General features: G+C 39.3%; 1 long non-coding RNA gene across 1 annotated transcript; it reads left to right on the top strand.

Moving 5' to 3' along the window:
* Positions 1 to 371: 371 nt before the first annotated feature.
* LOC115067805 lies at positions 372 to 5063 on the top strand. The gene is made up of 4 exons (XR_003847166.1): positions 372 to 466; positions 1031 to 1059; positions 2910 to 3773; positions 4856 to 5063. It is a non-coding gene; the product is annotated as an uncharacterized LOC115067805 (long non-coding RNA).
* Positions 5064 to 21261: the final 16198 nt, after the last annotated feature.

Here is a 21261-nt window from a genome sequence, read left to right as displayed (position 1 = left end):
AAGCCATGTTGATAGTATATATTATGTATTAAGAAAGCAAAAGAACATTTTGAGGTGAAGCCTTCATGAGGAGGTGGTATAGACATTGAAAGGTAGAGACAGACCTTAAAGTTGAAAGTGAGGTATGAGACTGTCAAGACAAAAGATGTGAGGGGGAAGGAGCAGAAGGCCTGATACAGAGGGGGAATGAACCATGTCAGCTGAGTGTAAACATACCATAATGGGGCAGAGAAGTTAATATAAGGCAAGGTGTAGGATGCAGGCTGGGCACTTTGATAACTCAATTATGAAATTTGACCTTTATCTATTTACAGAGCTAAAGGATTCGTTTTATAAGTTACTAATTGAACACTTACTAGCAGCCTCTGCAACAGACACTGGACATACCAGAGGATGAAGAAGACATACATGGCCATTGCCTCCCACCCCATAGGGGCAAACAAGGTGGAACAGACTTGAACATGAGGTAGATATCGGCTGGAGATTGAATCTGTCCTTCACTGGTGGTGGACTGGAATGGGGGAAACTGGGGTTGGGAAGTTCTGTCTCTCAGCTGTCTGAGCAGGTGGAGAGAGTTCCCAGCCAATGAGGTAGGGCAGGTGCTTGTTCCACATCTTGACCTGGGAGCTAGCAACTGAGGCTGTCTCCCTTTCTCATGGGAAGCTTTTCTCCTCTTGGTAAGTGGCTTAGCCAAGGATCGGATGAGTCCAGAGGTAAGGAAGGTGCTGGCCCTCAGCTTTCTTTTGGGGGAGAGTTACTTGCTAAATTTTACATTAAACCTCAAGTTTGACCTCTTCAGGTAATATTAAAGATTCATAAAGATGCATAAATATGTTTTTTCCACCCCTGACACATTACAGCATATTGTTCCCTGACACTTTTTTTTTTTTTTTTTTTTTTTTTTACCAGATACAAACACACTTCAGTCACAATGAAATGCAAACTTATTGTTTGGGAATGCAAAGTAAGAAAAACAGGCAAATGTCTGTTGATGTGTGTACATATATCCCTATTCTCCATCTTTTCTTAGGAATCGTTGCTGAATCTGTGCTTTTTATGGTAAGAATATTTGTAATATGGAAAATACCCAGCATCTCCTTGGCTTTTAAGACTATCCTAAAATCACATCGCCCTTTTCTTTTACAACACCATAGCTGTGGGTCATATACTCAGGATGGGAGTGTCTTCTTGATTAAATGGATATGTACTTGTCTTATGGCTGACCTTGCTTCTAGTTCTAAAAAGCTTTTCCTAAGAGGATGTTTGGGTCAGCTGCAACAAACCCAGTGCACCCCGGGCATCCTCCCTGAGCATCCCAAAGCTCTGCAGGCCTCCGCCTTCACCAGGCTCACGTGGACATCTCCATGTAGCATTAAACAGACCTAACGGATGTTTGCAGTGGGTTATCTGCAAGGTAAAGGAGGTGATAAAGGGGCTCGGGGTTCCTCTGCCTATTGTTGGAGAACTGGACATCAGGTGGTTGAACAGGTTAGGGGAGGCACACTGGGAAGCCATAACTTGGGCACAAGCATCATACTTAGTCTCATTTACAATTCACAGAAATCTGACTTTGAGAGACTAGCTTTGTGTTTGTTTTGCTTTGCTTTTTGGTGGTGCTGGGGGTGAATCCAAGATCTGCCTCAAATTAGACAAAACCTTGACCATTGATCTACATCCTGGAAAGACTAGCTTTTATTGGGTTAAAAAATAATCTCCCCAGTTCTATAATTATTTTACTCAAAATGGATTCTAGTTTAGTTTTTTATTGCTGTGATAAATGCTATGACCAAAAGCAACTTGAGGAGGAAAGGGTTTCTTTGATTTTACAACTCTCAGATCATGGTCTATCTTTAAGGGAAGCCAAGACAGGAACTCAAGGCAGAATCCTAGATGCAGGAACTAGAGCAGAGACCATGGAGGCCTCTATATGCATGCAGGGAACTGAACCCGGGTCCTCTGCAAGAACAGCCAGTGCTCTTATGCTGGGCCATCTCTCCAGCTCCTCAGCCACTTTTCTTATAGAGCTCATGCTCACCTGCCTAGGGATGAAAACACCCACAGTGGGCTGGTCCCTCCCATATCAGCTAGCAATGAAGAAAATGCCTCATAGACGAGACCATCTGATCTGGATAATTCGTCATTTGAGATTCCCTCTTCCCAGGTGACTCTCATTTGACACATAATCATCCCTATAAACAATACCCTTTGTATTTCTTGCCCCCAAGATCTCATGTCAATATTACAATATAAAACACAAAATGTTATGAAGTTATATATTTTCTTTTCAGAAGTTAATGTGAGAAAAATGATTCAGTGGCTGGGGAGATAGCTCAGTGGGTAAAGTGCTTGCCATACAAGCATGAGAACGTGGGTTCCATTCCCAGTCCCCACCTGAAGGAACTAGGTGTGGTGGTGTACACTTGGAATCCTAGCACTGGGAAGTAGAGACAAGTAGATCCCCGGGGGCTTACTGGCCGGCAATGATGTAGTCTAATTCTTGAGCCCCAGGCCAATGAGAGACCCTGTCTCAAAACTCCATCTGGTCAACTCAAGGTTGACCTCTGGCCTCCACATGCATATACAGGCACATGCAACTACACACAAGAACACATGCATGCATGCACACATGCAGAATTGTTTCTTTGTTAAATACAGGAGGAAAAAAAATCAAGAGTAGCTTGTTGGACCTACATATTTTAATTTTTAAAAAAATTTTTTTTTTTAGCCTTTACAAATGTAAGAGCAGTACTGTTATTTTTCTTTTGCTTTGAACCTATTGGTAAAAAAGACAGAGCCTCAAGTACTTTTTCAATTAGCAGTCTTTTCACAAGAAAGGTTCTAACAAGAGGACTGTCTGAAAGCTGTCGCCCTTCGTGCTGGAGTGATAAACCGCTCACCCTGCTTTCCAGAACATCTCTCTCTGCGGTTGCAAGCATTTTGAAGAGACTGAATGGACGAACCGTCTTGAAAGGACAACCTACTGTGATTCCTAATCCAAGTACAGCCTCAGCGGGCATAGCGCGGAAAAGAGAGAGGCTCTTCCAGCTTTTCGTGGATCATCGTTCAAGCATTAAAAAACCCGGAGTGTGTTCCTTCCATGTGAAGCACTCCATTAATGTTAATGAAAGCCACAAATTTACCTCAAAGCCAGAAAGACGCCTCACTCTCCCTGCAGGAATCCTAGACGATAAGGAAAGAGCTGGCCTCCTTTCCCGTTTGTAGCAAGGCAGGCTGGAATCACCGGGCCTGGGATGTATTGAAAATTGAAAATGAACTCTCCATTGGTTGATGCTAGGAAAATCCCAGTCTCAGAGCACACAAGTGCTTCAGCCTCTGCTCAGTGCTGTTCAGATTTGTCTTTTCTTTTTTTTTTCTACCTTGAAAGGAATACAAAAACCATTTTGAGTTTTAAAAGTTAAAACAGATTAAAACAATTTTATAACTAACTCAAATCCAGAGACTTTAGAGGCTGGACTTTGAGGATAGGAGAGGAGATGAAACAGACAGAACACGTGAACGACAGAAAAAATGGTTCTATTCCTCACTTTTTTTCTATTTCTCACTTTTGAAGGAAGCATATTCTGTCATTCAGATTGTGCCCAACTGCTTCTGCCTGCTGGGTTGGATGCACTCAAAATGCTTTATTTTCAAAGTATTAGTGAGATCAGCTGCTAAATCCTTGTCACCAACAGTGATAGGAATCCACTGACATTAAGGAGAGTCTGGGAGCAAAGATGACCATTTTGTTCCAGATTTCCACGTCAATCTATATGGTGAGTCTTTTCCACTTGAGAATTTTGAGAGCGAAGGGTGTTTTGCTCAAAAAGTGTAGAGGCTTTGCATTTAACAGAAAGGGCCTGGGTTTAGGTTTTAGACAAGAAACTCAGAGTGATTCAGTCAGCAAAGTTAATGTGCTCTGCTGGGGAAAGCTCAGTCTGCCACTCAGGATGGTGTTCTTACATGTAACTTAGTTTTCTGGCTATTGGTATTTGGGCAGCTCCTACATTTAGTCTGCTTGGCAATTTTCATTTAGGAGGTATTTTTTTCTCCTACCTAACAGGGTTGTTGAAATACTAATTCTTCCAAAAGACTCAGGCAGGCAGTCCAAATACCTTATGCTGACCACCACAGTGATGAGTTTGAGGTGGACACACAGCCCAAACAGCATCAGAAGCTTTCGCTAGATTGCTGTTGCCACCACCTGATGATAGGAACCTGGGAGTTGTGGAATTATTGTATGGAGATGTAAAGTCAGAGATATTTCAAAATACTACCAAGCCAAATAAAAATGCCTCACATATAAACGCTGTATGTAACTGCTTTTTCAAATATATAAATATTATGCTGAACTAAAAAGTAAATTAAAATTTAGAGATATTTCCTAATTGAAAATAGTTTAGTGCAATTATTTCAATCAATGGCTAAACATGTATTAGTAAAACCATGCATGACTTATGGGATCTGATTAAACATCAAAGGAGATCTTCAAAGGGTTATGAATATTTTATTTTTTAAAAATTAAATTAAATGTGTTTGAATATTTTGTCTGCATGTATGTGAGTTCACCACACACACACACACACACATATATAAAATGCCTTTGCAGGTTAGAAGAGGGTATCAAATCCCGTGGTGCTGGAGTTCAGACAGTTGTAGTGTTAGTTCAAACTGGGCCCCAAGATGGAGTCACTAATGACCAGCAAAATGGTGATCACAACCTGGTGGGTAGCATTCCGGGAAGCAGAAGTGGGCAATGTTCAGGGAAACAGAAACTGAACCATCCTAGTTTCTTAGTAACCACCTGACCCTTGTATTAACAATGCACCCTGATCATAACAGCAATTTTCCATTGCAGTCAACCAAAAAACTGAAGAACACCTAACTGAAGCTGCCCCCTACCAAGGCACCTGCTGCTGACTCATCCCCTTCCCCTTCCTGCTACAGTTTCACCTCTCCCTACCCACAAAAGAAAAATCCTGTACAACCCAGCCAGCTGTGACAAGAAACCACAGCAGTCCAGCAGCTCATCCACCCCAATAAATTTCTTCTTTTCTTGCCTCAGAGTGGTCTCTAGTGGTCCTGGTCTTTACAGGAACCGAAGAATTAGCTGCCATATGGGTGCTGGAAACTGAATCTGGGTCCTGTGCAAGAGCAGACAGTACTCTTAACCACTGAGCCATCTCTCCAGCCTTGAGTTAATATTTTATATATTTTTATTGTATGTGTATGAGTGTTTTGCCTACATGTATGTAAATGCACCCATGTGTACAGTGTCCAAGGAGGCCAGAAGAGGGCATCAGATCTCCTGGAACTGGAGTTATGGACGGTTGCTAGCTGCCATGTTGGTGCTGGGACTGAATCCAAGTCCTCAGGGAGAACAGTCAGTGCTCTTAGCTGCTGCTCCATCTCTCCAGCCTGAGTTACAAGCGTTTTAAATAGGGTTTCTTTCCTATCTAATTTTATCTGGTTACATTAATCTCATTCTAAGTCTTTTCTCTCCTCTTCTTTCCTTCCTACCTCTATTTCTCTCTAAGTAAGAGTCACTGCTTGCCAGGTCTGAAGTTGCCATTGGTTAGTACCGACGAAGAGTCTAAAAAGCAAACCAAACCCATTGCTTCTTCCCTGGGCTTTTCTTTCCAAGAGAAGTATTCCAGTCTATACACTATAGTACTTCCATACTGTGCCATTGAAATGTCTTGAAAAATCAGCTGAGATTCTCCTAAGAATTGTGTCATTTTAGTAATCAGTTTTGTTAGCCATATTTAAATCTGGACTAGAACAGCTTTACCTCCACAGAGCTCAGACTACACAATACATCAGAATCTCCTCCAAGCCCAGCTTGAGAAGCAGGCCACATGTACTCGGTTCTAATCTAGTCCTGCTTACAGTACCTGCTCACCAGCCCAGTCTGAGCAAGGTTGCACTAACTCCTTCTTTAAGTTTTTTAATCTTTATTTTGGGCAATAAATTCTATAAACTTAAAATTTACAGAAAGTTCAAATGATGAAGTTAAAAGCACTTGCTCTTCTACCATCAAGAGTAACAAATTGTAAAATGACATGTTGTATGTGCTTACCTTGTTCATTTAAGAACTGAAACAGCAAAAGACTAAAACCCCCATTATCCACCATTACCAGTTACATCCACAATCTGTTTTATGAAGCAACTACTGTATGGAGCAGGTTTGCAGTTGTACACTGTTGCTTCACACGGTTTATTTGATCATTTATTTTAATCTGTATATCGTTTTATTGTTCTTCTGTCTTGCCCAACATGAGGTTTTGATTCCTCCACAATGCACTACTCTATATTCACATTTCATTTATTCCCTGCATGTTTTATTAGATTGCTTCCATTCAAGATTGCCACAGGACACTCTTTTACCTGTATTAGGACTTTTGCTACATGTGATACTTTTAAGAATTTTGTACTGCAGGTACAATGTTGAAACTATACAATTATTCCTCCCTGGGAGGAATTTTTGCAAAACTTTCTTCAGTTTTCCAGCGACTTCACTGTTTTGTTTTGCCACAGTTTCCCTTTCTCTCTTCAGCCTTCCTCCAGCTACTCCTCCTCCTGTGCTGCTTTCTCTTCAGGCAGTGTTCTTGTCCCTGAGAGAACGGGGCTGGTTACTCAGCCAGCATTGCTTTCCCATGATGCTTTCCTCAGAAATAGCAAAACAAATCTGATGGAAAAAAGAATCACAAGGAAAGATCTAGTTTCGAAATGCTAACTACTGTGCTGATATGAAGGACTCACAGTCAAGAAATGACAAGTGATAGGTGAGGGAGAGGGAGGAAGGCTTGGATGATAACTTTTTTCCTCAAAGATTCATTTATTTTAATTTTATGTATATGAGGGTTTCATCTGCATGTGTTTATATGAACCAGTGAGTGTTTAGTGCCTGAGGAGGCCAGAAGAGGGCAGTTGTGAGCCATCATGTGGGTTCTGGGAACTGAACCTTGGTCCTTTGCAAAAGCAGCAAGTGCTCTTAACTGCTGACCATCTCTCCAGCCCCATGGATGGTAACAGTTTTTGGCATACCAATTAATCAAATTTTAATTTTAATCAATTTTAAAAACCCATAGACACAAATAAAGAATTTGCATCTTTTCTTGCACTGATTTTTTACCAGCAGTGAGATGTTATGAGCACACATGCCAGCCACTAGGAGCTTAGTGCTCTCTGCACTGCATGTCTGTGAGGGCCAGCGCAACTTAGCAGCTGAAACTTGAGCAAAGATTTCTCCGTAAGCATGCTTTGAGGCCTCTGCAAGGGCAGTAGGTATTGAGAGCATTAGGGCTTCTGGGACGTTGAACCTGCAGGCAGCATCAAGATGCCCTCTGAGCTGTATGACTTTGGGAAGGTGCTCTGCTCTCCTTATCAGTAGAGTCAGCTGTTAGCACACTTATGCGAAACCCACAGGGTAGTCCTCACACTTTGCCAATGTCAAATGCTAATGCTCTTCCTTCCAGCTTCCTTTCCCTTCAGCACTCCAACAAGTAGTAAATGCATTGACTGAAATTTCAGATATTAAAAATTAGTAATATTTAGAAAGGCAATGGCTGACTAAATAAACAAAAATCCCTTATAGTATATGTGTGTATGCATATATTATGTGTGTGTATGTATTTTATTTATTTGAAAGAGCATATTTTTATGAATAACATACTACCACTGTTATACTACTAATAATAGGTGTTGCTACATGGGCAAATGCTATTTGTAGCGGGGGGGGGGGGGAATCCAAAAAAGCTCAGCTGAAATGTAGGGGAAAGAGCCCACCGGCTGGCCACATTCATGCCTTTGTAAGTGACCCGCTCCCAAATAGTATAAGCTTTGTTGGCAAGCCCAAATAAATATTCTTATTCCCCAAACTGTAACTTAGACAGACATTGTGTAGGTTTTGTCGGTAGGTGGTAGGTTGTCGGTCATGGGGCCTGGAAACCGAGAAGGATGAGCCTTACAGAGGGCTTGGGAGTCAACAGAGTGCGCATGAGGGCCTGCTAAGGAGAGAATTTGGTGCTACATGGTCCCAAATGAAGTCAGAAAAAAATCAGTAACATAAAAAGTTTTTAGTTAAATAGGAAAACATTCCGTATTTTATTGTCTAATAGGGTGGGTATAGTTAACAAGACTGTATTTCAGAACAGCTATAGGAAAGAATTTTGAATGCTTCATCACAAGGAGATGATACATATTTAAGTTGGTGGCTCCACCTCATCATTCCACCATGCATTCCAACATCGAATTGAAGGTGAATGGAAGAGAGTTATAGATTAGTCAGATAACGAGGGAAGGCGGCCCCAGAGTAGATTCAGCTGTTTTAATTACTTTCACTTTCATCCAAGATGGCTTGCCTCCTGGTTCTTGTTTCAAGAACCTTTGCTTTACCAAATCTGGTTCCTGCTTTCGTGTAAGTAAAACCACCAGCAACATGCATCCTGCCCTGTCCAGACCAAAAATGGAAAGGGAGCCCAGCCCTGTCCTACCTCCTACTCTATAGAATATAAAAGCCCATACCTTCCAGAGGGATAGATGGTGGTCCAGCTCTAGATTCCCTCCCCTTGCCGGGAGTCTGTATCTTTATGTGCTATATGGCCTGTTACTTTTGTTACAGAAAAATCAGACTATTGTGTGTTAGTCCTGCTATTGTAAAATTAAACTCCCTCTCCTCACCTGACTTTGGCTGTTGGTCTCTGATTTTTCTGTAACATTTCTGCTTGAATAAACCTTGGCTGTGAGATGTGACTGCAAACTTCTTGTCTTGTATTGTTTACATGGTGAAGAAACGGGACAAGAAAAGACCCTAGACAGCCTCAACACTGTTCCCCACAAACTTGTACCATTGTTACCTATTGATTAAAGATTTAAAAGAATGAAGAAAATCTGTTCTACCTTTGGTAAAATGGTCAAGCAGCCAACATATTTTATTAGAATAAGAGAAGAAACAGAAGGTTGTCCAAGAAGAAGTATTTGAAGATCCAAAAAGAGTCAACAAAATAAAACGAAAATAAAAAAAAAGAGAAAAGCATACTATTTCAGTCAGAGTCCAGTGAGGAGAGGAGAAGCACAGGGCAATCTGAACAAGGGAGTTGAAGAATGATTGTGTACAGTGGGGTTGCAGTAATGGCTGCCTGGCTAGCAGGAAGGGCAGGAAAACAGCTGCTGTAAGGAGCTGTCACTAGTGAGATAGAGCACTGGACAAGGAGCCCTTGGGCTGAGGTTTAGTACTCACTGGAAGGGACATGGCTGTGGCTGGCAGATGGCTGCAATGGGGCATTCTGGTGGAACTTGCTAAAAAATCTGGACCTTCCTAGGATTCCAGACTCTAGAGCACACTAGAAAGCTGTTCTTGGTGATGCGTCACTGAAGGTAGTTTGAGGCGGTGGAGGGGAGCTGGGCACTGAGAAGCCACCTGTGCTGCCCCCTTCCTCATGCCCAGTCTCTTCAGGACACTGTACTGACTTACACTCAGCAGGGGAAGGGGCAAGATCTATTTTTGTAAAGCAGACAGCCAAGTATGAATTTAAAGTTGCTTTAAATTCATCTGCTTGCTCTACCTGTTGGCTACTCAGCTTTTAAATACACTCATTTGCATGGCAGCAAAACATCTCTATATTTGTGCCTAACATGGTCGATAGACTTCTCCTCTCTGTAGTCATCCATTGCTGACTTTATTGTCATTCTTGCTCAAAGTCTGTCGTGGACAGACTGAATGTTTTTTCTTTTTAAAGGGTAGCATTTAAAGTTAATGTCTAATTTGTGCTGGGAAGAAGGGAGAAGGTGGCTAGGGTGTACAGACAAGCATAGGCATATACACTGAGGAGATACACAAGTCATCAGCTCTGAGACTGATCACGCATCTTTTTACAACTGCCATCTTTTCTTTCTCACTCTCAGAACCTCAACTGCTCTGGAGCCTTTAGTCAGAGAAATGACCTGTGGTCTGAGACCACATCACTTGGCTTTTTGCTATAATTTCAAAATTACTTTAACTACTGGGTATAGAAGAACCGGAAGACATTTCCTCGATACAGATGAGTAGTTCCAAAGGTCCACTGTAAAGACAGGTTTTCCCGACTTGGCAGTTGGCAGGTGTTGTGGACCTGTGAAAGGTAGCAACTTATTGGAGAGTTTTAGGTCTAAGAGGTAGTGTCCCTAGAGGGGACTATAGAACCCTGTCTGCCTCCTTTCTCTCTGTTTCCTAGTTTATGATGTGACAGTTCCATCCTACCATGTGTCCCCACCATTGCTATATGTTGTCTCTTCGGAGGCCAAACCATTGAGCCATCAATCTTGGGTAATCCACCAAATGACTTAAACAACCTTTTCCTCTTTTAAGTCGTCACAGGTATTTCCTTGTACTAACATGACGTTAACTAATGCAGGCACCCTCCAAGATGCCTTCCATTCTAAACACCTCCCTATCTTCATCCTATGGAACCGCTTTAGTATCCTTAGTAATCAAAATTAATCATCCTGTCAACGAACTTAAAAAGTCTTTTAAAATTTAATCTCTTGCTTCAGTATCATAATGAGGAAGGTAGAAATGACCAGGTAGAAATCTCAATGAACCTTGTGGAAGCATTGACTTCTAGAGAAATGGTGCTAAAATTCTATATCTAGTGAAATACTTTTCAAAAATAAAGGAAAAAATAAAGACATTTTCAGACCAACAAAAGCTGTCTCTCTTATCTTTGTTTATTCACTTAAATTTGTCATTTATAGTTAACCAGTATTTTATTCATTGAGTCTTTTATAAGTGGCTTTTAATTTTCTTCATTTTTATAGCAGTAAGTCTAGTTGTGCATTTATTTTTAGATTTTGCTGTTTGGTATTCACTAGGTTTTACAAACATACTTAGTGTGAAGGGTAGGCTTTTGTTTGTTTGTTTGTTTGTTTGTTTTGTTTTGAAAGAAATGATCTTGCTATGTAGTCCAGCCTGGACTCAAACTTGGGATGATCCTGCCTCTGCCTGGTGAGTGCTGGGATAACAGGTGTTGCACTACTGTAGCTGGTTTTTCTGTGGATCTTAACTGCCTCTCAAAGGCCCATGTGCTAAGGTTGCCCAGAGCGGTTGAAAAGTGGTGAGGCCCTGAGAGTTCCTTAGGTCTTTGGGAGTGTGCCTCGGTTCTTAGGGACTCTGGTCTCTTCTTCTTCTCTTTCTGGCTGTAAGGTCAGCTGTTTGCTTTGTCATGTACTCGCACCAAGAGTGTCGCCTACACTTTTCCTTTAAAAAAATTATACTAACTGTCTTCTTGGTTCTTCACATGCCATTCAGTTAGTCTTATCTAATTTGTCCCCAGGTTCACTGACTTTTCAATTAGGTATAATCTGCTAAACCCTTCCATTGAGACTTTAATTTTAGTTATTGTACTTCTCTACTTTATAATTTCTATGTGGGTATTCTCCAGATCACCTATGTCACTTTTTAGTAGTTTCCATTCCTTGTTGATAATATCAAGTTTATTTTTATCTTCTCAAATGTAATAACATTAGCTATTCCACATCTACTCTGTAGAGTGTTTCTTTCGTTTTCTGTTGTTTCTGCCAAATTTGTTCATAGGATCTTATTCTCCATATGCACATGAATACCTCTGACTCAATTGGATATTGAAATTATAGTTTCATCATCATCATCCCTTACTTTTTGTGGTTCTTCATAAATTATACAATACTGTAGTATTTATCTCAACAGATTAGTGGGCTATAAATTAACAAGATACAATTGTTTCGGGGGAAATTGTTTCGGGGATTAACCCTTATTTACTGCAGTCTTCAAGTCTCTTAATTTAGGGAAGCTAGTTTTACCATATAGCTAATTTTGGATTAGACACCATGCCCTGCTACATATAACATTTCGAATTGTATGACTTGTAAACTTCAAATTAATTTATAAATATACCCATATGCCTGAATTTAAAATTTCTGTGTATTTTCTTTTCGAATAGTTCTATATGATGTCTCTTTATTCCTATTACTTTATGTGGCAGAAGTCCCACTAATGGGACAATAACATGCAGATTTTCTGTGCAATTTATTCTGATTACATTGATGACATCTTACAGATTTCCCAAGGAACCCCAGTGACATCACCCCTGAGAGCCACTCTCCTGTACCCTCTCCTATACCACAGAAAACCTCAGATAAGAGAAAGAAATTTTACAAGTTACTTTGAAGAAATGTATTTATTAATCATTATGCATGGAATTCATAACACTTTTCTAAGAAATGGTAATTGTGCCTCCTTTGAATTCAATATTCATTTCAACAAAAAGAGAAAAGTAAATTGCAGTAGGTCATAAGAATTCCTCTTTCCTACTCGCTCCCATCCTATTCTATTCTTTTTCCAGCTTTATTATATCTAACCATGAGCATTTTGCAGTTATCCATCTGATTATAACATTGTTCCTTTGGGGAAAACGAGGCTTTGAATTATACTATTTTTTCCGATGTTTTCAGAATTGAAAACACAATATCACTCAAGTGATATACATATCAGCTTATTTAAAATGTATTTCTTTTGAAACACAAGAATAAATATTGTCTCTTTATAACTGAATCATTAGATGTATTTCTTTTCTGCCCCAGGGGACAAAATCATACGCAAGCTTTAGATTTAAGAGCAGAATATATTTACATGAGGGAATTAAAATTATTTTGAATCTATTATCTTCCTTTCTAGTCCATATCTCTTTAGCTCATCAAATTAGTTTCTTCTTAAAGATACTCTTTATTGAAAGAAAAGAAAACAAAATGGAGGCAGTAGATCTAGAAATTGAGTTTTCTTTCATTCACATACCAAAATACATTGTATTTTGCCTGACTTTGGAGAGAAGCTAATTCAGATTTAATTGATGTTCTTGTTGGCAAAACATTTATTTCTTACTTCAGTGTGTTTTTATTTTTTAGCTCCTTCCTTAAAGCAGAGGTAATCATATATTCCTATTAGCTTTCTCAAGAATTTATTTTTATTTTGTAATGCTTATACGACGAATAATTTTAATACTTTTCTTTTTCATAGAACAAGGGTCCCTAGAAAATTCAGAGGGAGCTAAAAAGGAGAACAGAAATATAAGACAGGTAACTGTCCAGCTACTTAGCCTTGTAGGCTCTTTGTGTATGTAACCATGGTTACATTTAGCCTTGTAGGCTCTTTGTGTATGTAACTATGGTCTACTAAAGTTTTTTTTTTGTTGTTGTTGTTTTGTTTTTTATTTATATTTTTTATGTGTATGAGTGTTTTGTCTGCATGTGCATACAATGCCTGTAGAGGCCAGAAAGGGCACAGGATTCCCTGGAACCAGAGTTACTGATAGCAGTTAGCCGCCATATGGGTCCTGGGACTCAAACCCAGATCCTTTGCAAGAGCAACCAGTGCTCTTAACCACTGAGCCATCACTCTAGCTACCACCACCTCCCTTTTATTTTTTGTTTGAGGCAGAGTGTCCCTGTAGCTCCCCCCCAGCTAGCCTGGAACTTGCTATGTAGACCAAGCTGGATTCCATCTTGCAGAGATCTGCCTGCCTCTGCCTCACGAATGCTGGGATTAGGGGTGAGCAGCACCAGGCCCAGCTACTCCAGATTTTGAAGGCGTGACACCTGCAGCTCCATTTCTGGAACCCAGGAACTAGGCAGAATTGTGAGTCTCAAAAGCTTGACCATCCTGTCCTGATATCTCCTGGCTTCCTGATCTGGCCTGTTTGACAGGTATACTAATCACCAAACTTGAAATCCTTTGAGTACTTTACCAAATTATTATAAGACTGAATTAAGTATGGACAATTCTAGTTAATTTGCTTAAATTTTATTATGCTGTGCCTATCAGTTTATGTCTTTTTAATGTTTGTGTGTGTCTCTCTCTGTGTATGCCACATGTGTGGAGGTGCCTGAGGAGACCAGAAGAGGGTGTTAGATCCCCTGGAGGCCATTCTGAGGGTGAATAAAAGTTCCCAGAAAAAAACCTTCCTTCTTCAAACTGGACTTTCTTCTGCAAGGCTGATGATCACCTGATTAGAATTTCAATGAATGTGGAGAGTTTGGAATGCTGCAGGTCCAGAGCCTAATTATCATTTATCTTCAGGCCATCTTTAACCCCCTAAACAGCCACTCCTTGCCCACCTCTATTTCTGATCTATCATCCTGTGACTAACAGATAAAAAACCTTTTAGAATGTATTATCCTAGAAGACCATCCAGTCTCACCAATCAAAAATCTAAGATTGTCATTAGATAACATCTGAGATCTATGTAGAACACCCCCACCCACCTTCCCACTTTGCCATGATCCGCCTACTGAATGTATTCACCAATGTATTTGAAAAGTGAAAAGTGTTTTGATTTATGACTTTTCTTTGTTCTGTTACTATAAAAACATAATACAACTGTTACCACATTGGAACATGGAATTTGGTGTAACCTGAATCTATATTCCCAGGCCGTGGTCACTCATATTTGGCTTCAGAATAAACTATCTCTTATCCCCTTTGAGGCGAGAGTTATGTTTTTGCGTCGATATCAGCTACCTGATATGGGTGCTGGGAACCCAACTCAAGTCCTCTGGAATAGCAGTAAGCACTCTTAACCGCTGACCCATCTCTTTAGCCTCCCAAATACAGCACTTTTAAAGGAACAAATTCTTTCCTTATATGGAAGCAATTCTGTGTCTGTGCTTTCTTTCCTGATGAGCTAGCCTTCCTGACTCCTTCCTAGAATGCTAACAAGTCAGTGTTTCCTCATTCAAACTGGTCCTGAAAGCACTTGGAGACCTTCAATTATATCTTTTACTTCTTAGACCTTCTGTAAGTACAACACCAATTTTCCACTCAGGTTTAGCTGCAGAATTTTTGTTGTTGTGTCGTTGTTGAGTCATCTATGTCCTTGTCATGCCTTTGGTACTCACATCTGGATAAATTATTCTTTTCTCTATTGAGTTAGAGAATTATCAAGGAGGGACTGTATCACTTCAAGAGCTCCAAGTGCAATTTCTGCTGCAAGTCAGTACAGCGTGGTTAATGCCGGGTTACTTTGCTCCATTCACCACCCTGGTTTTGATGATGGGAAAGAGGACACACCAGTAATATGAGACACCTCTAGAAGATGGGAAAATAGTGAATTATCCTCAAGTGCTTTCAAAAGGGAATGTGGTTCTACAGTGCCTTGATTTCAGCCAGTATATACCTGCAGACACAGGGACTCAGTTGATACAGACTGGAACTTGCAAGCTTTTATATTCCAGAACATGGCACTTGACAGAGATACAGGGACTGTAGCAGAGGCAGAGATAGTTTATCAAGAGAGAACACACTTTCAAGGAAGGATGTGAACTGAAGCCAGGAAAAAGATTAAAAGCTGATTGGTGCCTTTGCATACAGGATTGGGACTTTTATGGGCCATTTGCATAATTCAGGCTTTTAAGAATGCTCATCTATTACTGGTCAGTCTTTGGGTGGGAAACTTCAGTCTTCTTTGCCAACTTGTTTCTTTCATATGTTAATTTTACAGCCTTTGTGTAAGGTCTTTTGGCTCTCACTCTCTGTCTTAGTCTCCTCACAGTGAGACCCATTTCAGACTTGTGAATTACAGAACTGGAAGATAATAAATTCATATGGAGTTAAGCTCCTAAGTTTGTGCTAGTTTGTTGCACAGGGGTAGAAAACTAATTCAGCATCCTTAATTACCTAGCCTTTCAGGCAGGAATCATGAAGCTTAATGCTGATAAAGCAAATAAGGTATTCTTTACAGTTATTTTAAGGTCATTTATACCTGTTGTCAGAAAGACAATATCCACAATCCAAATAGCCTAGAAATGCCATTGCTAACTTAGAAACTCTAAGTGACATCAGGGACAGCTTGTGGCATTTAAAGGTTTTGATATGTATTAGGAAATTTTTGCCTCTGAAGTGTCACTGGATCATTCAGATAGAGTATTTTTTAATTTAAATTTATAGCGACTCAAAAAAGAAAAGAGGCTAGAGCTAGTGAGGCATACAGGCTTGGAAGAGAAAGTTGTTAAAATTTTAGGATTTTTTGGAGCCACAAAATAATCGACAGTGGGTGTATTTACTCTCCAGACATCAGCAGCTACACCTAAGGGCAAGCCAGTGGCTAAATCTCTATCAGTTCTCTTGGACATGCATGCCTGTGTCACCTACCCACCACAGCATTCACTCACTGATATCAAGTGGTGCTCACCATCCACTTTACTTTCCCGTGTATTAAACATGTATACAAATATAAAAATATAATTTTATTTAAACAGTTATTGTATATATTTTGGTTCCCGGATAAAATAATTTTGTTGGTAATTTTTAATCTGTATTCTTCAGTGTCCCAATAAACTTACAGCTGTTTCTTCCCTTTGAAAAAAAGAGATCTGACCACATTAGCTCTTAAGAAGCTTCCTAATTTTAAATCAATGATATTTCATCTGTTGTGTGCAGGAGACATACACTATCAAAGAGTTTGATTTGTGTAACAACTGCCCTATTTACAAATGCATGTATAGGTTTACATTTGTCCTCACAGCAGACAGTGCACCAGTGGGTGTTGCACCTGTTTCCCAGTAGGAGTAGGTTAATAACATTTAGGATTTCTGGGTATCAGAATGTGAGCATCTATAATTTTAATGTCTACTGCCAACTTACTTTCTGATAAGGCCATAATAACTCACAACTCGGCCAGCAATGAACGGCGGTGTGGTTTCTCAAAATTCATATTTGTTAACACAGTGGATTAAAAAGTGGTCATTTGTGCTTCCTTGACCATTACTAAGCCTTAGCGTAGTTCAATTTTCATTGGATATTTATATATATGTTAGTCTATTATGGTATTTTTTTCCAATTTTCTACTTTTTAATTAAAATATAAAGCAAACACCCTCAATCTGTAGGCTGCACGTTGTCTAGTAATCATTTGTTAATTACTATGCTGCAAATATTTTCTCCTGGATTATCACTTGATTGGGTTTATTTTGTTTGTTTTTTTCTTTTGTCTTTTTGAGACAGGGTCTCCCTGTAGCTCCAGCTGTCCTGGAACTCACTATGTAGACCAGGTTTTTTTTTTTTTTTTTAACTTTAAATAATCATTTTAGGATTGTGTTCGTAGTTTCTTGACTTTTTGGCCAAGAAGAAAAGCTTCAGGGTAATACAGATGTTCCTATGCAATCCTCACCCACTTTCTCTGTGTTTTCTTATAAAAAAAAGAAAAGGGTTTATTTATTCTTATTTTATGTGTATGAGTATTTATCTACATGTATGTATGTGTACCATGTGCATGCCTGATGCCTGAGGAGACCAGAAGACGGCATTGGATTCCTGGAACTAGAGTTACGGGCAGTTGTGAGCTGCCTGATGTGGGTGCTGGGAATGGAACCTAGGTCCTCTGCAAGAATAACAAGTACTCTTAACTGCTGAGTTACCTCTCCATCCCTAGTGTTAACACTTTACATTACTGATACATTTCTCACAGTGAATGAGCAAATATTGATACATTGGTATCAACTGAAGTTCATACTTGATTTATATCTTATTATTTTTCCCAGCTTACCTTTTCTTTTTAAAATTTATTAAAGTTTATGCCAAGCATGGTGATACAGCCTTTAATTCCAGAACTCAGGAGGCAGAGGCGGGTGGAGCTTAATGAGTTTGAGTCTAACCAGGACTACATCTTCCTTTCTGAAGCTGGTGGTTGAACCTTGTGTCTTACATACTTGGCAAGTACACGATGACTGAGCTTCCCCCCCACCTTGTCTCTCTTACTTTCTTTTTTTAAAGATTGATTTTTATGATTTTTTTAAAAAAATTATGTGTCCTTGTGTCTGTGTGGCACATGCTATGTGTGTGTGGGTGCCTGAGGAGGCCAGAAGAGGGCATCAAATTCCCTGGAGCTGGAGCTACAGATGGTTGTAAGACCCTAATGTGAGTAGTGGGAATTGAACTTGGGTCTTCTGGAAGAGCAACAGGCATTTTTAACTATGGAATCACCTCTACAGTCTTGGAATGTTTACTCTGTTGACGTTTTATGTAAAGTGATCAGACTTGTTCTCAGTTATTTCTTCTGTTTCTGTTGCTTTGTCTTTCTTTCTTGCTTTGTCTTTCTGTTCTTGTCTTTCTTTTGAATAGTTGAATATGCTTTGGATTTCCTTAATAATTGTCTTTCTAGCTGTTATTTGTGACACGACTTGTAAATGATTAAATATTCTTGCTAGCTGTTCACATTTTAATATTTTACTACCCCTTGTAAAATGTAAGACCCTTACAAAGCATATGTCCATTTACCCCTGTTCTTTGTTAAATCTGTGACGGCTTTGTGTTACAGATAGCCTGCAATGAGTAACAATTGTGCCTCAAGCAGCATTACCAATTTAAATGAAAAGAAACGGCCTTATAAATACTTAGACATCTCCACCATGTCAAATGCCCTTTTCAATTCCTAAAAGTCTGGGTTTTCTCCCGGTGCGTTCTCCTCTCCCTCTGCTTTGTCGTCTGCATATTTGAAGTGTAGCACTAGTGGTTCAAATGCTTGGTTATTCTTAAGGGTATTTTTACCCAACCTACATTTCTGGGTTGACAGGGTTTCAAAAGTCCCTCTTTTTGTCAATACTTTACAGATGGTTCATGCACTCCCAGCCCCCACAATTCCTCATATGAAGCATCACTGCTTTTCTTTCTTGAGCCATTTCTCTCATGGCTTTCTCACGATCATGACCACTGTCACTTTTTATTACTTTGATTCTGTTTAGGCATTGATTTCTTCAAATTAATACTGCTCGCAGATTGCTGAGGTTGTTGAATCTGTGCTTCTGTGATATGTAACTTCAATAAAATTCAAGAGGTTTTTGTGCATTATTTCACTTTTTTTCACTTCCATTACCTCGCTCTTCCCTCCCTGTGGGACTCCATGTACAGATGTGTTGGACCTTTTGAAACTGTCTTCCATGCTTAGTTCTCTCCATTTAAAGGTATATTGTTTTCTGTTCTTCAGATTGAGATGATCATACTTTTTATTGTTTTTCCTGTTATTTAATGTAACCAGTGGAATGTCCAATTCTGGCACTATTTTTCAGTTGTAAAATGCGCCCTTTATTCTTCACAGTTTGTATTTTTTCTGAAGTTCTCTTTCTTTTGATTCATTACAAACATATTACATTTCTTTGGATATAACTATAATATATGCTTTAAAATTGTTCTCTTATAACTCCTATGTTGGGGTCATTCTGGCTTGTATGATGGTTCCAATGCCTGGAAGCTGTTTGAACATTTGTAGACACCAACCTACAACTAAATTGTGGCAAGCCTGAGCTTGGATTTTATTTCTTTTCTTCAGTGTTGTTTTGATGGTGTTATAATCCTCATCAGTGTCTGGCTGCCATGAACCTGAGATAAAATTCTATGCCTCTTCTGATTCTGTCCTTTCTGAGTAAGCTACTGAGGACTTCTAGGCGGAGACAGAAAGAACAAAAGGCCTGTATAAATGCTGTAATTGCTGAGTCCCAGCATTAACTTTCCTACTTCATTACATAGTTCCAAACTATTTGTCACAGTACCTAGCATCTGCATCTTCTGAAATTATTTTTAAATGATTAAAATATCCATCGTAGCTTCTCACGAATTAGGCAGCTAGCAAATGTTTATGAAATGGTACAAAGCAGTCATCTATCTACATTTTCCATATTAGCAAAACAGAAAATAACTGGTTCAGATTCATATATCACCATATGTATGTAGCAAATCTTCTGGATGCTCTGCAAAATTACTTGCACAGCAGTTCCTTCCAACCAAACGATTTAGTACTGTGGATATTGCTAGACTTCCTCTTCTGGAAGAATCTCTAGATAAGAGCTGGAGAACAGACTTCCCTTGTTTTGAATGACCTGGGCAGTTCAAAAATAATTGTCAGGTGTTGTAGAATGCCCTCAGTTTGGGTTTGTCTGATGGTTTTTCTCATGGCTTGACTGGGCTTATGATTTGGGGAAGAAAATCATAACATTAAAATACCTTTACAATGGTAACATTTCCAGAGTACCATGTTAGCTTTTCATTATTATAGCAAAAAACTTGTAATAACTTAAAAAGAGGAACGGTTTATTTTGGCCTGTAGATAAGAGCTCATGATTAGTTAATTCTGTTGTTTTATACTTGTGGTGAGGTACTACATCATGTCAGGAGCTTGTGATAGAGGAAGCTTATTCAGCCCATAGCTAGAATGAAAGAGTGAGGAAGGAAGGGACTGGGGACACACAATGATTTCAAGGATGCTCCAGTGGCCTAAGTCCTTCCAGTAGGCATCTCTTGAAGGTTTCAATATCTCCCAATTGCACCAAGTTGAGGACCAAGCCTTTGGCACACAGGCCTTGGAGGATATTTCAGACTCAAACTGTAATAGGCACATATTTTCATCAAGACACATTCTGATGCTAAGCACCATCACTGAAGAAGGGAGTGTTTGAAGTAGGAATTGTTGCATGAGTTACAGACTTGCAATCATAGGTCTGAGTATTACTCTTCTTTTGGTCAGATTAAATGATAGTTCAGCAAGACTGGATTGTCAGGAAAAAGGAAATCAGAATGAGGACAACACATTTATTTAATGACACTGAGTAAGTGCATGCTAGATATTTATACAGTCCATTGTTTTTATGAGTTTGTTTAGGAAAGATAGATTTTACCCAGGGGACTGGAATTGGTTCAATCTTCTCTGAGCCTATTCGGTAAGAAAGGGATGATTTTGTAGATTTTGACCACTAATAGTAATAATATGTAGTACAACAGGAGATAAACAGAATAAAGAATGATAAAGCACACACTGTATTTATACTAATATAAATTTGCAATTACATCTAATGACCAGCATTAACTATAGTGTATTAAATTATTCAAATTGCTCTTCAGCATAAATTATGCCATTGATTAGATTTATGGTCGTGGCTTTTAGATGTAAACTAAATATTGTGACATTCTTTAATTGAAATAAATGTGTGTACTTCAATTAATGGTAATTTTTAGGTCATTAACTCTAGGAATTTGTTTTTGCAGTCTACTCAGCATTCTACAATCAGATGAACGGAGATTTAGGCTGCACGGGTTCATTAAGGGAAAATCAATGTTAGAGAAACCTGATAACTTTTTCTGATTTAGTGATGAGACAGCAATGAAAGGAAACCAAAATTGTTTGAGTCTGTCTTAAATATTGTTAACTATCTATACTTCTCAAGGAGTGTTTGTGGGCAAATGATATGAAGTAATATTATAAACTCAGAA

This window comes from Nannospalax galili, unplaced genomic scaffold (genome assembly GCF_000622305.1).
Source record: "Nannospalax galili isolate Female #2095 unplaced genomic scaffold, S.galili_v1.0 scaffold987, whole genome shotgun sequence".
Classification (NCBI taxonomy): domain Eukaryota; kingdom Metazoa; phylum Chordata; class Mammalia; order Rodentia; family Spalacidae; genus Nannospalax; species Nannospalax galili.
Note: the sequence above shows the minus strand (reverse complement) of the source record. Positions and strands in the feature narration are given on the sequence as shown.